General features: G+C 42.0%; 1 protein-coding gene across 4 annotated transcripts in view; it reads left to right on the forward strand.

Annotated features, from left to right (window-relative positions):
• PTPRF (protein tyrosine phosphatase receptor type F) overlaps positions 1–16,440 on the forward strand; it is a 1,173,234-nt gene that overhangs the window by 26,505 nt on the left and 1,130,289 nt on the right. The gene's annotated exons all lie outside the window — the stretch shown is intronic.

Consider the following 16,440-nt stretch of genomic DNA (forward strand, 5'->3'; position numbering starts at 1 on the left):
CTAGGTACAATCCCGTTTTTAAGGTAATTATCCAAGCTTTGTACCTCCCACCAGCTTGTTATTTGCTCCTTATAGGTTTTAGTAATCTCCTTGAAAGCTGTTGTGTACGACGGTAGATATTTCTTTTGTGCAAAATCCTTCTCAGAAAAAATCTCCCTGGCTTCAGTAAGCCATGAGGAGGTGTCAGGTGCAGACGCCAAAAAACCAGCCATGCCAAGTGTTATACAATACAAGTAGAAAGCAGTCCTGCCGCAATGGCAAAGCAGTACAACCCAAATCCAAAAACAGAATATGAGGTATAAGCAAGGATTTTAGAATTATTCTAAAATCCTTGCTTTCTACTTGTATTGTATAACACTTGGCATGGCTGGTTTTTTGGCGTCTGCACCTGACACCTCCTCATGGCTTACTGAAGCCAGGGAGATTTTTTCTGAGAAGGATTTTGCACAAAAGAAATATCTACCGTCGTACACAACAGCTTTCAAGGAGATTACTAAAACCTATAAGGAGCAAATAACAAGCTGGTGGGAGGTACAAAGCTTGGATAATTACCTTAAAAACGGGATTGTACCTAGAGGTTTACGCATTTCCCTATTGCCAGCACCCAGGTGTCGTACCCCTCAGCTGATTAGTGCATGGGAAAAGGAGGCCACGGCTAGCTCTCTGAGGTTTATGAAACTTTTACTGTCAGAGGAGAAAGTCTGCCTGGAGGCTCTTGATAAAAAATTAAAAGAACAGATTGACCATATTAAGACATTCCAGAGTGAGACTGATTTTGTGTCAAAAGAGAATCTGTTACAAAATACAGTGGAAAAATATCAGTACCGTATTAAGGAGAGGAAGCATAAACAGTTTGTCCGTGACCTCCAGGACTTCAAAGATAATAAGGTTTATCAATTTACTGCAGCTGAGAGGTCCACCCCTGGGGAGCGAGATTCGGATCTCTCTTCCACCGAAACAGAGGCTTCAGACTCTGAAGGGAGGTTTCCTAATCAATTTGGCCAACAAAGGGGGGGGAGGAGGTTCCAGAAGGGGAACCCCAGGAATACCCGCCAGTTTTCAAGTGGCCCCAATATTGGTTTTTTAGAGAGACCGCACTTCCTCAGGAGCCAAAAAACAAAAGGCTAGGTACAGAGTCTCGAATTATTAACTTGTCCAAGCGACCCCTCACTGACTCTGAGATGGCGGTGTTGAGTAAGGGGCTATCGTTCGTCCCTACAAGTGATCTATCGGTTTTTGATTTCATTGTTGATTTGAATTTATTTGTGAGGAAGCTTCGTTGGAAGAAATTCTTTAAATCAAAGGATAATCGGTTGTGTGAAGAGCTTAGCATACCCCCTGACATGTTAGGGGATGTTAGGCTATTGGCAGATCTAGACAGACCAATTATTAATGACACGGGAGCGGGTCCTTTCACTAAGCTTAAAAATCCAAGCACGAAAATGCCCCCAACTACTTCGGATGTGTCAGCTATTGATATCTTTCTTAACTTAGTAACCCGTGATGTGTGTGCATCTTTTGAGGCTCTCCCGCAGTCATTGGCTTCCCAACGTAGGCCTGAAGTCCATAATCTCTTTACACAGAGTAATAACCTCACGAGAAATGAGATGGAGGCTCTGTGTGTTTTAGAGAAGGAATCCATGATCACCATTAAGCCCTCTGATAAGGGGGGCAATGTAGTGATTATGGATTCACAGGACTATCGAAAGATCTGTATTGAGATCCTTAATGATACTAGCACATACAAAAGGGTCTCGGGTAATCCATTGGAACACTCCAAAAAAACCCTAAGGGACCTATTGAGTGGAGCAAAAGCTGATGGATTATTGAATGAGGACGAGTTCACATTTTTGTTCCCGGAATTTCCAGTTATGTCCACATTCTATATCTTGCCCAAAGTCCATAAGGGGGTCACACCCCTTAGGGGTAGACCAATAGTTTCAGGTGTGGGCAGTGTTGGGCAGAATGTGGGCATATATTTGGATGAAGTTTTAAAAACCTTTGTTACATGCCTGCCCTCTTATATCCGTGACAGTATGGATTTTATGAAGAGGATTGAAGGTGTGCTGACTGACCCGGGGACCTTTTTGGCTAGTATTGATGTTGAGAGTCTTTACTCTTCTATTCCTCATGATCAGGGAATGAAAGCCATCGAATACTTCTTATCCACACGTGGTCAACAATTTGAGGCTCATAATCGACTGATTCTCGCTATGTTACATTTTGTTCTACACAACAATTTTTTAACGTTTGACGGCACAATATACCACCAGCTCAGGGGCACAGCGATGGGGAGCCCTTGTGCTCCCTGTTACGCTAACTTGTTCCTGGGCTGGTGGGAGGACGTTTTCGTCTTTTCTGAGGAAATGTCCAAATATACGTGCATGATCGAGATATGGACACGATTTATAGATGACATCTTTATATTGTGGAAAGGTCCCCAGGAAGATTTTGTGAAGTTTGTACAGGATCTGAATTGTAACTCTATAGGTTTGAAGTTCACGTTTGTCATTCATCCAACGCAGCTACCATTTTTGGATTTGTCGGTCTCAGTGGACCCCCAGGGTGGACTCCAAACAACAATCTTTAGGAAGCCCACAGCAACTAACTCTCTCCTTGACTGGGAGAGTCATCATCCGTTCCCTCTCAGACGTGGTATCCCGAAGGGACAGTATCTGCGTTTGAGACGGAACTGTTCCAGTGAGGAGGAGTTTGTTGTGAAAGCTAGGGATCTCAGGGCTCGATTTTTGGAGAAGGGCTACCCTAATCATTTTCTTAGGGAGGCCTACCACTACTCCCTCAGACAAAATCGTAACCAACTTCTCATTCCTAAACAGAAAAGGGAGGAACGTGATGAAACAGTGAGATTCATTACCACCTTTACAAAGGGTGCTAATCAGATCCGACAGATTTTAAAACAGCATTGGGCAATTCTTAAAATGGATGTTGACATTGCCGAGGTTATTGGCAACCAGCCATCTGTGACCTTTCGAAAAAATCGATCCCTGAGGGACCGTCTGACACATAGCCACTATGTGGCCCCTGAGAAACCAATTACATGGCTTCCGGATAAACCTACTGGGTGTTTTAGGTGTGGGGCATGTGTGGCATGTGCTCATATCCAGACGGGTAAAACATTCACAAGTACTGTTACAGGCGAATGCCTGGGTGTCAGAGAATTCATAAACTGTAGAACCAAAGGCATTGTCTATTTGGCCACTTGTAATTGTGGCAAGCAGTATGTTGGAAAGACCATCAGAGAGTTTCGCCGTCGTGTAGGAGAACATTTCGGCGATATCAGGAACGAACGGGATACTCCGATTTCTAGACACATGAACTCACAGCATTTTGGAAACAGGGAATCCATTGTATTTATGGGGATTCTAAAGGTCAAACCATCTCCTAGAGGGGGTAACCTGGATAGGCTGCTCCTACAGAAGGAAGCTAGAATGATTTTTAAATTAAGGACGTGTCGTCCAGAGGGTCTAAATGACCAGATCAATTATGGATGTTTCATTTAGTGTGGGGACCTTTCTCTTTTCTTTCTCTCTGGTTGGGGTGGGTCTTGGAGGTGGGATGGTTTGGGTGGTCTATTAAGCTGGGCTATTGACCAAGATGATGAGCCCCCTTTGTATAATTGAGCCCAACCCAGATTCTTTGGGTGTTATACCATGGGACCTGAGGGGAGGGTTGGAATTGTATGTAGTTTCTTTATGTTGGACACGACAAGAAGGGTGTCCTTCGCTTCCTTCCCACCCCCCTTCCTCTTTACTGCAGTGTTTGATTTTCTGACTGTCGGACTCTGTAATCCCCCGTTACGAATACTATTGTTAATATACCTCCTGCCCCTGTTTATGACATCATAATTATTTGTACTAGGTCACCACACTCAATAGGTGCCTGGATGTGCACATTATGAGAAGCATTTGGGCTACTAACTAACTTGAGGGCTGCAAGCGGACTCTCTGTATAATAGACATATCTGTTCCTATATGGCCACGAGCCGCGCATGTGCGGAATATAGATTTTAATCCTGGCTCACTAATATTTGTTATATGATTATATCTGTGCACGCGCGGTAACAACATTGCGCGTGCGCACTGGGTGTTTTGTCTAGGTTGATGGCATATTTCATGTGTTCGCGAGCCGCGCATGCGCGGAATATGCGGCTCAAGGAGTGGAACGCGGAAGTATTGCATTACCACTTCCGGGCATGCGCGGTGAGAGCACCGCTGGACTGATTACAGCTTCTGTATGATCGCGCGCCGCGCATGCGCTGAATATGCGGTTCAAGTGGTGGAACAGCACTATCTGGTTGTATTACCGCTTCCGGGTATGCGCGGTGAGAGTACCGCTAGGCAGCGTTAATATGCTGCTGATTGACTGATTGAGCATGCGTAGTGGAAGAACGGATCCACGATTCATGAATCGATTATAGGGGCTGCATAAACATGTGGCACGATTGATTGGCGAACATGCAGGAGGTATGAGGGGTATTTAGCTTGTGGGTCTAACAGTATACAGCGTCCCACTGGCCATTAGCATACACATGTGCACCAAGAAAGGGCACTGTGTTTACACATTTGTAACACGACCGTACGTTGTGTGCAGTAACGTCCTGCCATTGCAGGCTTTACTTTGAGTTCTCCCCTGATGAACTCTCTTTCTTCTGAGAGAGGGAAACGCGTTGGGAGGGTGTATTTGTTAGTAGGGCGAGCATTCCTGACTTGGGTGCTGCCCTTGTAAGGGCGGAAGCATTATATTGCAGGGGCACGACAGGGGTAGGGATATTGTCCTTTGGATGCTCCCCATTCCCCCCCCCCTTGTTTGGTCCGGATTGACCTGCTTCTGCCTTGAACTTTCCAGTGGCTTCTTATCTCATCAAGAAAATCGGGTGAGATCTTTCTATTTATATATTTTCTTGCACTGCACTGCACTTTACTATACTATTTAGTTTGTGTTTTAGACTAATATATTAAAAGCTATGTTTTAATTCTAAAATCCTTGCTTATACCTCAGAGACTATACCTGACCAACTCTGTGTAATTGCTTCACGCACAAAAATATCCCTTGAAGCAAAGAATTATGAACCGTTTTGTGGTTTGTTCACACCAGAGATTCCGGCTGTGTTTGTGCACCTTGTCCTATTGATTTTAGTGCTATTTCTGACTATGCACTGATGACGGCCCCAGGATGTTATTCCATGTGATCAGCAAAGCAGTACGTAATGAAAGCAAAACAGAATAATGTTCTTCCTGCTGTTACCCAAAATTTATCTAATTTACAAAGTTGAATGGGGAGCTGCAAGAAATAGTATCGTAATCAGCCTAGTAAATTTGATCTATCTTTTTACACTGAAACTTCTTTGGGGTGACCATCTAAAATCACATGTAATTTAAGGCCTCTTTCACATGTACGTGTTTGGCAGTTTTCTCACGTACCGGAGACACGTACACACGTAAACTTAGGTATTCCTATGGTGTCGGACACGTAAGTATTTGTGAACGGAACGTGTGTCCATTCCGTACTTACGTGTGTCCGTGTGTTTCTCACGCCAACATGTCCGTTTTCTCTCCGGCATCACGGGTGTCACACGGAACGCAAACCTGTCACACGGACCACACGGATATGTTCCGTGTGACACGCATGTGAGAGAAGACGTGTCTGTGAGAAAAAAAAAAAAACATTACTCACCTTCTCCTGCCCTCCTGTCTCTGCCACTGCTGTCACTTGCTGCCGACCGCCGCTCATTAAATATTCACTTCACTGCAGCGGGGAGTCGGCAGGGCTGGAGACCAAAGATCAGCACCACGGACAGCGATGCCAGGGACAGGTGAGCAGAAAGTTCCCGTTCTCCGTGTGTTATCAAGGATAACACACGGAGAACACACATAGCCCATAAACACAGGTCACGGAGGGCAAAACGCACCTTTGACACGTCCGTGAAAAACATGCGTGGTTTTTCACGGACGTGTGAAAGAGACCTAAGGTGTAGGTGTAGTTTTCTCAAAAAAAGACAGTATGAATAAAAAGGTGGTCTTATGAAAAGGTTTTATTTTATATGAAATAAACATATTCCTTTTTTTTCTTTTTTTTTGCAGCAGGAAAAGGGTCAATTTACTATTACTTTTTTTGTTTTTATCCCAAATGATCCAACTAATTTATATCCTATTTTATTGAAGCAGTTTCAAAATTCCAGCGAATCCAAGTGGCCAAAAAAAATATTTTTTTCATAAAAAAAATTCTAAATTTGATTTCATAATTTGATTAAAAACACTACATTTGTATGGCTGTTAGAAAACTAACATTGTGTCCCAGACTACGTGTTTCAGCGATATACTACGCCTTAACCATGATCTATATATATATATATATATATATATATATCTTATTTTACATTTTAAATAGTGCATCTATTTGAGCTTCTCCTAAATAATCTCCAAGATGCCAGATTAATGAAAATTAAGAACAGTTAGTTACATGCAGATATTCTTCCCCCCACTGAGTCTCTAGCACTCCAGAGGCTCAGTAGCAAGTCCACAGCATCTTTCTGCTGCTTAGTGTCTCAAAACTGCATATAGATGTTGTGGACTCACTGCTGAGCATCCATGGATTTGTTACTAATCTGTGCTAGAACTACCGTAGTTTTATTCCTATCCTTATCAACATGATTTCCATATCATCTTGTGCTGGCTTGTATAATACATACATACAGTGCATATATACACACATACAGGATGCTGAAAAAAATGTGAAGAAAACAATAATTTAATCACTTGGAAATCTCTTACAGCCATATTTAATTCACAACAGAAGATACTAGAACTAGTGATGGACAAGCGGGCTCACCACGGCTCGTTACTCGATCGAGCCTCGAGCACTGGAGTTTGAAAATGCTTGATTTCCATTGATTTCCACTCGAGTCGCTTCGGAGACAGATAATGCTTGATCCAGTAATGAGCAGTGGCAAGCACGCTCGCCCATCATTAACTAGAATACATATCAATTGAAAGTTAGACATTTTACCATTTTATTTAAATAAAAAAAAATAGCTCATTTAAAAATTCATAGCAGAAACACCTCTCAAAGTTGGGGCAAACCTATGTTTGGTAATTTTGCAATTTTTGCCTGTTAACCTGTACACAGAGCCGTCCTCTATACATTCTGCTCTGGCCGTACTGATGTGACTTCTGCTGGCAATCACCGGTTGCAGCACTGTGTTAGGCTTAAAGAGAACCTGTTAGCAGATTTGGGGCCTATAAACTTCTACCTCCACCACTGGGCGCTTATGTACAGCATTCTAACATGCTGCATATAAGAGCCTAGGTGGCTGTGTAGAATGTAAAAAACACTTTATAATACTCACCTAAAACGGTTGCTGCGGTGGAGTTGAACCATATGGTCAGATTATTAACCCAGAAGACTGTAGGTATATAGTATCATAGGAGGTTTGCAAGATAAAAGCACAAAATGAATGGATGGTGCATCACTCACCAACCACTGAGCTCTAGAAACTCAATCCCACGACACAGGTGTCTGTCTTACTGTTCCTTAAGAGGCCTCAATAGATGATGTCAGAGACACACTGGGCACCTTGTACACCCGTCATGGAGCACAACTGAGGGCAGCGGCCATAGGTGAAGGAAGTGGAACTCGTCCAGCTTGGATAAGTGCATAACACACTGGCATGTTGATCATCTATGCAGCCAGCCATGAGATGAAGTGTTCACATGCCTGTCCTTGCCAGAAAAGTGGGATACCTTAACATCAGAACAGTGGTAAGAATAAGTAAAGTGAGTAAGTTTAGTTGTTTTTTTCATGATAATAATTAGTAGTTTACACCATGCTGTTTGGCTTATAATAATGTTCAGATGTGGCAAAAGCACTTTATTACTTGTTTTCTGTTATTTGAGGTTTATTAATACAACTCAGATAATGTTATTAAGTTTGACAGACCGTAGAAAGTCTATATGCTCCTGTCTATAAATGTATGAAAGACATACCGTATTTTTCGGACCATAAGACGCATTTTTTTCCTCCAAATTTGGGAGGAAAGTGTGGGGTGCGTCTTATGGTCCGAAGCTGCAGGGTAGGGAGCTGTGGGGAGTCAGCGCTATGCAGTGGGATCACAGGAGGCAGGGAGGGTCGCTGCTGCAGGATGCCGGCTGTTGGAGAAACCACGTGTGCCCGCTGCTTAAAGTCAGTGAATATTCATTAGCTGCTCCCCGCCCACCTCTCTCTGCAGTCAGCGGGTGTGAGGAGCAGCTAATGAATACTTGTTTAATGTAAACAGCGGTCACACGTGGGAGCTCCAGACACCGGCTTCCTGCAGCGGCTGGGGAGACTGTGTGTCCGCTATTTAGGAGGCAGGAGCAGGGTGCCGCTGCAGTCATATCTGACCCGGAGGAACTGCACATCACTGCAGTGTCCGGGGCCAGAGCACGGCATACCCTCACAGCACAGCCGCAGTCTCTGTGCTGAGGGCTCAAATTACTTTCACTTTGCTCCTGCTGCCTCAGCACTAGAAAAACGAAGTCTCCCATAGCTGACAAGGACCTACAGTGATGTAATGCAGAGGGATGGGCCAGAGCAGCACAGAACAGCACAGAACAGCACAGTGCCCTGCCTCTTCATTACCTCACTGCAGGTCCTTGAGATATGGGAGACTTTGTTTGTAATGCCAGGACCAAACTGTAGCATGGTGAGCAGCACATCAGTAAAAGTAAGGCAATCAATAATATAGTATAGGCATTACTGTACACCTGGATGGGGTTGTAGACTGTGAGCCCTCGCGGGCAGGGTCCTCTCTCCTCCTATACCAGTCTGTCTTGTACTGTTAATGATTGTTGTACGTATACCCTCTTTCACTTGTAAAGCGCCATGGAATAAATGGCGCTATAATAATAATAAATAATAATAATAAATGTCTAGATGAGACATTTCATGTAGAAATGCAGTCTTAACATGGTCTAGGGAATATTGAAGATAAAAGCCTTGGATGTAATGGCAGTGGCTTATTAAATCAGGATGCTGGGTATGAACACTGTTTAATTTGATATTTAAAAAGAATAGACAAAAAAAAATCTTAAGAAGTGGAACAGTGAACCCATGACATATTTTGCTGTCCAGAGAGCTGATGGGTCCTCATTAAATTCGGAAATGTCACATCTCCACCAGGACCTGCTCTTGCTGTGTCCACTTCTGTTGTATTCATTCTGCGGGCGGCTCTGGTGATAGAACAGACATTGGAACCAGAAGATCTTGACAGCATAGGCTCTGTCCACCCACTTAGATTTGGGAGGCTGGGACTTCTAATGCCGTCCAGTCTGATGGGAATGTGTGCTGTCCAGCTGAAACTATTAGCTCCCTGCTCCAGCCAATTGGAGAGCACCACATCCTATTTTAGCTTCCAGTTTACTGCTGGAAGCTACCAGATATAGTTTTGTGCTTCTATGGCTCAGTCTTGTCTGTTAGCTCCTGTTATTATCATTGATCCTTGTTTTGACCTCCACCTTTTGTTTTCCAACTATTCTTATGGATAACGATTTTGTCCTTTACTGGGCTTCTCGACTTTGACCCTGCTTGGCATCCATTCGCACTTCTTGGACAGAAGCCCTTCCATAGGTAGCAATCCCCTAGACCCTGCTGTAAGTCCAGATCCCTATATAGTGGTTAAAGGGTGTCGGGGTTTTTCTGGAATCCTCCAGATGGAGTGGCTTGTGCCAAGTCTGTCTGAGGTTGCCTTTTTGAGTCTGTGGCCTCAGACAGATGTTACACGGAAACTATATCGACCTTTATAACCAGTTACTGACTAACTTGCTGCAAAGACTGTTGTCACACTTATCTTCTGTGACATCATCTTTCAGTCCCAGACTAACCTGCGTTACAGACAAATTGACCTGATTGAACTCATTTTATAATATCAATTTTTGATCACCAACGAGCCTTCTGCATAGACTGGAGACTCTACATTACATTCACCCTTTGACATCATCATTTTTTCTAAGACTAAGCTTGCTCAAAAACACTGACCTCATTTTAGTCAATCGTTAATTGGTTGATTGTTTTCACCAGACAAATGAGAGTGAATACATTTGTAGTTTTTTTTTTAGAGGACATTTCACTAAATTTTTCCTATTGCACTGGACATTCGATTTATTGGTGGATGGAGGTGAGCTGTGCTGCGCAGCCCCCCCCCCCTTTCCCACCCCGGCTCATGCAGAAGGTTAGACCTGGAGATCATAGTTATATCATTATATTTCACACAGAGAAACTTAAGTTATGGTGGTTGGGAGATGGGTGGAGTGTTCTTTTAGTGCTGTTGCTTCCTGCGTTAGATTGGACCACATCATACAAGAGAAAAACTACCTATCCCCTGTGAAAACTATCTGAAAACACCTTCTTGGATTTACAAAATTAACTAATTAGGAGCCACAATTGACAAGTGAAATTAAAAAACAAAGCAAATAACATTAAGGCTATGTTCGCACGTTACGTTTTTTACCGCGTTTCTGCAGCGTTTTTAGCAGCAGCGTTTTTGTGCAAAAACGCATGCGTTTTTGATTTCCAGCAAAGTCTATGGGAAAAGCAGAAATCCTGTCTGCACTTTGCTTTTTTTTCTGCAGCGTTTAATTTGCATATTTGTGGTCAAAAACCATGCTGAAAAAGAAGCAGCATGTCAGTTGTTTTTGCCATTTCTGCAGCGTTTCCTTAACATTGGAGTCAATGAGAAATGGCAAAAAGCAACCAAAATCACAATTCCTGCGTTTTTCATGCTTTTTACCTGCTTTTCTACTGCGTTTTTGGCTCCAAAAACGCATGCTTTTCTGGCCAAAAATTAATGGGTTCTAATGTTCCTTTACACACACACAATAACCAAAAATTAAAATGTAAAAAAATAATAAACTTTAGCTATTTTTCTGTTTAAATGTGCATAACCACTATTATTACATTAAAATTGATAATTTCCCATATAATTTTATTAAAACTTAATTTTATAATTTTTTTCTCTTTTTTCATTCTTTTTGACTAATTCAACTTTATTTCTCAGTGTCTTGATCTCAAAAACGCATCTGCAGAAACGCAGGTGAAAACGCAGGTAAAAAGCGCTAAAAACGCACTAAAAACGCGGTAAAAACGCATGCGTTTTTAGCGCTAAAAAATGGTCAAAAGCCATTTGGTCAAAAACCAAGGGAAGGAAAACGTGCAGAATAAACTGCAGGTACTCCGACGCAACGTGCGGACATAGCCTTATTCTGTTCTGCAACCAATATTACACTTTGTGTCCAGTTCAACTTGAAAAATTTGGTAAAAGGTCCTTTTCAAAAATCCGTAGCACACAATGATCTTCTACCCAGAGCTTTGTGGGCAACGGAAGTGTGGTGGGTCTTTTTAAAAAGGCAATTAAATGGCAAACATGTTGCCACTCATTGGTTGTTTAATTCCATGAGTCATCTATTGTAAACACACCTTTAGGCCTGTTTCACATGTCAGTGAAAAACAGACGTTTTTCACTGGCGTGTTGAAAATGCATATATCCCTCTGTGTGTCATGATTCACGGCACATGTGTGTTCTCTATGTGCTATCTGTGATAGAACATGGAGATAAACTCATCTGTCCCCGCTCCTGCTGTCCTTGGTGCTGAAGTCTCCCAAATGCTGTGTCCAGCCACAGTGTCTTTCACTGCTGCAACTACTTCCAGGTTGTCTGTGCAGTGCATAACTGCATATTCATGAGAACAATTAGCCGGGCTGGAAGCAACAGGCAGCAGCAGCCGGAGACAGCATCGCTGGAGGCGGGTGAGTATAAAAAGCTTTTTACTTTCAATGTACGTGTTTTTCTGGTACGTGTTTCACGGATCACACCATAGTTTGATCCGTGGGACATCAGTGGTGCCAGAAAAAAATTGACATGTCTCCGAGCGGAAACACGGACAAGCGTATATGCAGCACAGAGACACGGTCAGTGAATTGATTGATTTTAATGGGTCTGCGTATGTACGTGATTCTGATACGTATAAAAACTGTCACATACATACCAGAATCACTGACATGGGAAAGAGGCCTTACGCTGTGACATCACCATCCAATCACACACTAACCTGCCACATAAAGACTGACCGCACTGACTTCGCCCTGTGACATCACCCTTCAAAGAATAAATTGCAACACTGTAATCTTCTGTGACTTTTTTGTAACATCAGTGTCCTATCACAGAGTAACATGCTGCCATCACCATCTAATCAAGGATTAATTTGCTTTATCGGCTATGCAACGTCTGACATCACAATCCACTGCTGCACTAAGATAAGAATACGCTTACATTTCTGTTTCTGCAAGTTCTATATTGTGGGCTTAAATGTTTATTTCTTAAAATAAAAACTCCTTGCCTTCAAGCTTTTGCCAAATGTATAACAATTAAAGCTCATTCCACATAAATGACAGGTGTATAACATGTTACTTCAGAAAACATCTGTACTGGATTGTTAATTTAGAGCAGTCTGTTGCAGAGTTGAAAATACAAGGGTTTACAGAAATAGTGGTTTACTGTATTGTTACAGTTTTATCATACATTAGAAGAAGGCTCCAGTGCAAATAAGGTTCTGCAATCAAAAGATGTAGTTAGAATATCTTGGTAAACAATCTGTAATTTTGTAATTTTTTTTATCTTAAATGACAAATTCCCTTTAACTCATGTTACATATCACTGTTTGATAGATATACCCCTAAGTGTCACTTTGCAGTAGGAAATTGCATTGTAATTACTTGCTTAATTCATTTACATAGCATTTTCTTTTCTTTCTTGTCTCTATGCCATTGTCTATTGGGATTGCACTTTCTTGTATCCTAGAGTAATTTGAGAAAAGTACCTGGTATAAAAGCAAGAAAATAGAGAATTTGATGGTTTTAGTGTTTAATAATTATCGTGTTTTACCGCATTGTATTCTAAGCCTGTGCAGTGAACCCTGGAAAATGATCGCATTTTAGAATGTCAAGGGAGAGCCACCATGTGTAAATATATCAAATGGAATATATGCAAAATTACTTATACAGAATCTGCTGCTATAAAATAAATACCTGTAAACATAAGTTCCTAAGTCATCACGTTGTTAAAATTTCTCTCTAGCTGTTTCGTACGGCTGATGCATATAACCGAATAGTGAGGGCTGCCTCCTCCCTCGCTATCTCTTTATATATTGTCTTGGACTTGGAGTTTTTGTGCATTGCACATCATACGTTCAGGCAGCCATAAAGAAGGCTTTAGTTATAATAATTGTATTAGTCACTGACTAATATTTTTGCACTGTATAGCTGCACAGTTATTATTGGTGAGTAGACATCTGTGAATCAATGCATAAGACCTTGTTACAGATACCTTGTCATAAGTCGATAGTCACCAGACAGGATCCCTTCAAATCTACCTACTAGAATCCCCGTTATCTCTTCTGATTTGTAAGCCTGGCCTGATGCACCCATGACATTGTCCTGGGCCTACTAATCAGAACAGTCGCCGCTATGACATCAGATAGGAGGTGGTTGGCAAGACTACGGTCTGATGCCCAATACCCACTGGCTTGGCCGCTAGACCAGGGTCGTGCAATTTTAAAGCGCTCATCTCTATTGGTGAGTGAAGAAAAATTATCATAATAGGCACATGCCTGAAGATAGCTTTTTGTAAAAATATTGAATTATAAACCTTATTCTATAGTGACAGATGCATTTCCAATAACCTCAGGCTCCTCTTTTTGAAGCTGAATGAATGAAGAATGGGAATTGTTGTTGTGCCTTATCTATTTATTGACTGTATATAACAGCATGTGAAAATCTTTCTGGACACAAGCACAGATTCCATGTTTTAAATTTGATACGAGAAATGCTACATAAGGGAAAATTCATTGTGATAACACGTTGGAAACTAAAATAGTGCATAAATAAGGAGTTCATCCATTATGTAATCTAAGATGAAGTTTTGATGTTGCAGTTTTTCTATATCTAGTAGTTAAATTAGGTTACTTGCATTTTTTTTCTCCTTTGCATTTTTGTGTTCATTTTTCTACATGCATTTTTATTGCTTTTTTGATGGTACGGATTTTGTCTCTTTTGTGATTGTTTCAAATAAAGGTTCTTTGATTTTGATAATTCCTGGTATTTGGCAAAACTTTATTGATAAAGTTTTGTCAAAGCCAAATAGCAGCGCATAAATGCCGCAAGAAAACTTAACATGTTGCAGATTTCAAATCAGCATCGAAGGCAGTTTGCACAACGTAAAAAAAAAAAAAAGCACAGTTGGCACGAGATTTCTCTAAATCCCATCTACTTGGCTGGATTTGTAGGATGCTGAGTATTTTGCTTAACTAAAACATGCTGCATCAAAACCTTCACCAAAAAACTCATCTTGGGAACTCAACATGACTCTGTATAGTAGAACCATTGGTGTTTAACTCTTTAATAACGCTGTGTTTGATTAGAATTTTTATATATCCCTGCACTCTTTTATCTCATTGCTTTCATGGCCTAATAATAATAATATTTATTTATTCATTTATATAGCGCTGTTAATTCCACACGCTTTACATACAATGAAAACACTGTCCCCATTGGGGCTCACAATCAAGGTTCCCTATGAGTATATTTTTGGAGTGTGGTTCGAGGAAACCCACGCAAACACGGGGAGAACATACAAACTCCTTGCAGATGGTGTCCTTGGTGGGATTTGAACCCAGGACACCAGCACTGCAAGAATGCAGTGCTAACCACTGAGCCACTGTGCCATGCCTATTCTTTGAACCTTCACCTTTTATCATTGCAAGTATATGGTTACAGGACTTGGAACAAATAAACATCGTTGGAATTATTCTCCCTTTTGAAGCAAATTACGAGAGGATCTTAAAGCATGGACTACACCTTCCTATTCTCTTTAGGTGGAGTGACTTCCATCAAAATGGTTCTGCTTCCTAGATTGGTATACTTAAAGGGGGTGCCTGTTTTAAAATGATAAGTCTGAAGTCATTCTATGTGTCAATCTATGTGACTGTAGACTTGTGAATCCTCACATCGCATGCACTGTGTGCTTCAAGGATTCTCTCGTGTCAGATCTGGGAACGATGGTCACGTGGCTTCGAGTATGTGATATGCACACTCCCAGCCAAAATCCAAGTAGATGGGCGCGGGCCTCACTCAATACACTTGCATTGTGTGAGGCTGTGGCCATCTAGTCATATTACGGCCAGGAGTGTGCATATCACACAGTCGTATCTACGTAACCGCTATTCCCGGCTCTGACACCAGAGAATCCTCACAGTGCATGTGATGTGAGGATTCACAAGTCTACAGTCACATAGTGAGATAAACAGTGACTGCAGACTTGTAATTTTGGACTGGACAACCCTTTTAATTTGTAGCCTTCTAATAACAATAAATACCTAAGGTTCATTATCTCCTGTCAAAATCAGTTTTTAATTTTAACAGAATTTCTAAAAAAAAAACATGATTTGAAGCCAAGCTGATTTATTATCCCAAACAATTAGGAAGCCTATCGCTATCAAATAATAATACATGTAAATAATACATGGCTACCCAAATCGCCTAAGGGCCACTTTACACACAGCGACATCGCTAGCGATGTCGCTGGTGAAAGCACCCGCCCCCGTCGGTTGTGCGTCACAGGCAAATTGCTGCCCGTGGCGCACAACATCGCTAGGACACGTCACACGGACTTACCTGCCTAGCGACGTCGTTGTGGCCGGCGAACCACCTCCTTTCTAAGGGTGAGGTTTGTTCGGCGTCACAGCGGCATCACTAAGTGGCCGTCCAATAGAAGCGGAGGGGCGAAGATGAGCGGCTGGAATATCCCGCCCACCTTCTTCCTTCCTCATTGCCGGCGGCCGCAGGTACGATGTTGTTCCTCGTTCCTGCGGTGTCACACATAGCGATGTGTGCTGCCGCAGGAACGACGAACAACCTGCGTCCAACAGCAACGGTATTTGAGATTAGAACGATGTGTCAACGATCAACGATATGGTGAGTATTTTTGATCATTAGCGGTCGTTCGAACGTTTCACACGCAACGATGTCGCTAACGAGGCCGGATGTGCGTCACGAATTCCGTTACCCCAACGACATCTCGTTAGCAATGTCGTTGCGTGTAAAGCGGCCTTTAATGACTGGAACACTTGCTGAATCACATACATACTGTTATGGGTAAACATATCAAATCCGTTAAAGCCTTCCAATTAATTTAGTTAGCATGTGGTTTAATAAGTGCATCCCCAATACTATTCAAAGCTCTGATCCAAGCTCTCATCACTCGTTAGTCATATACGACTTAAATATAACTTAATTTTTTCTCCAATTAAACAGGTCTGTCTAACCAAACCTCAATGGGCAAGAGAGCAGAATTTTACTGATGGCTTCAGAGGAATCTTATTACATTGACTAAGT

The sequence above is a fragment of the Anomaloglossus baeobatrachus genome, chromosome 8, assembly GCF_048569485.1.
Source record: "Anomaloglossus baeobatrachus isolate aAnoBae1 chromosome 8, aAnoBae1.hap1, whole genome shotgun sequence".
In the NCBI taxonomy this organism is placed as follows: Eukaryota; Metazoa; Chordata; class Amphibia; order Anura; family Aromobatidae; genus Anomaloglossus; species Anomaloglossus baeobatrachus.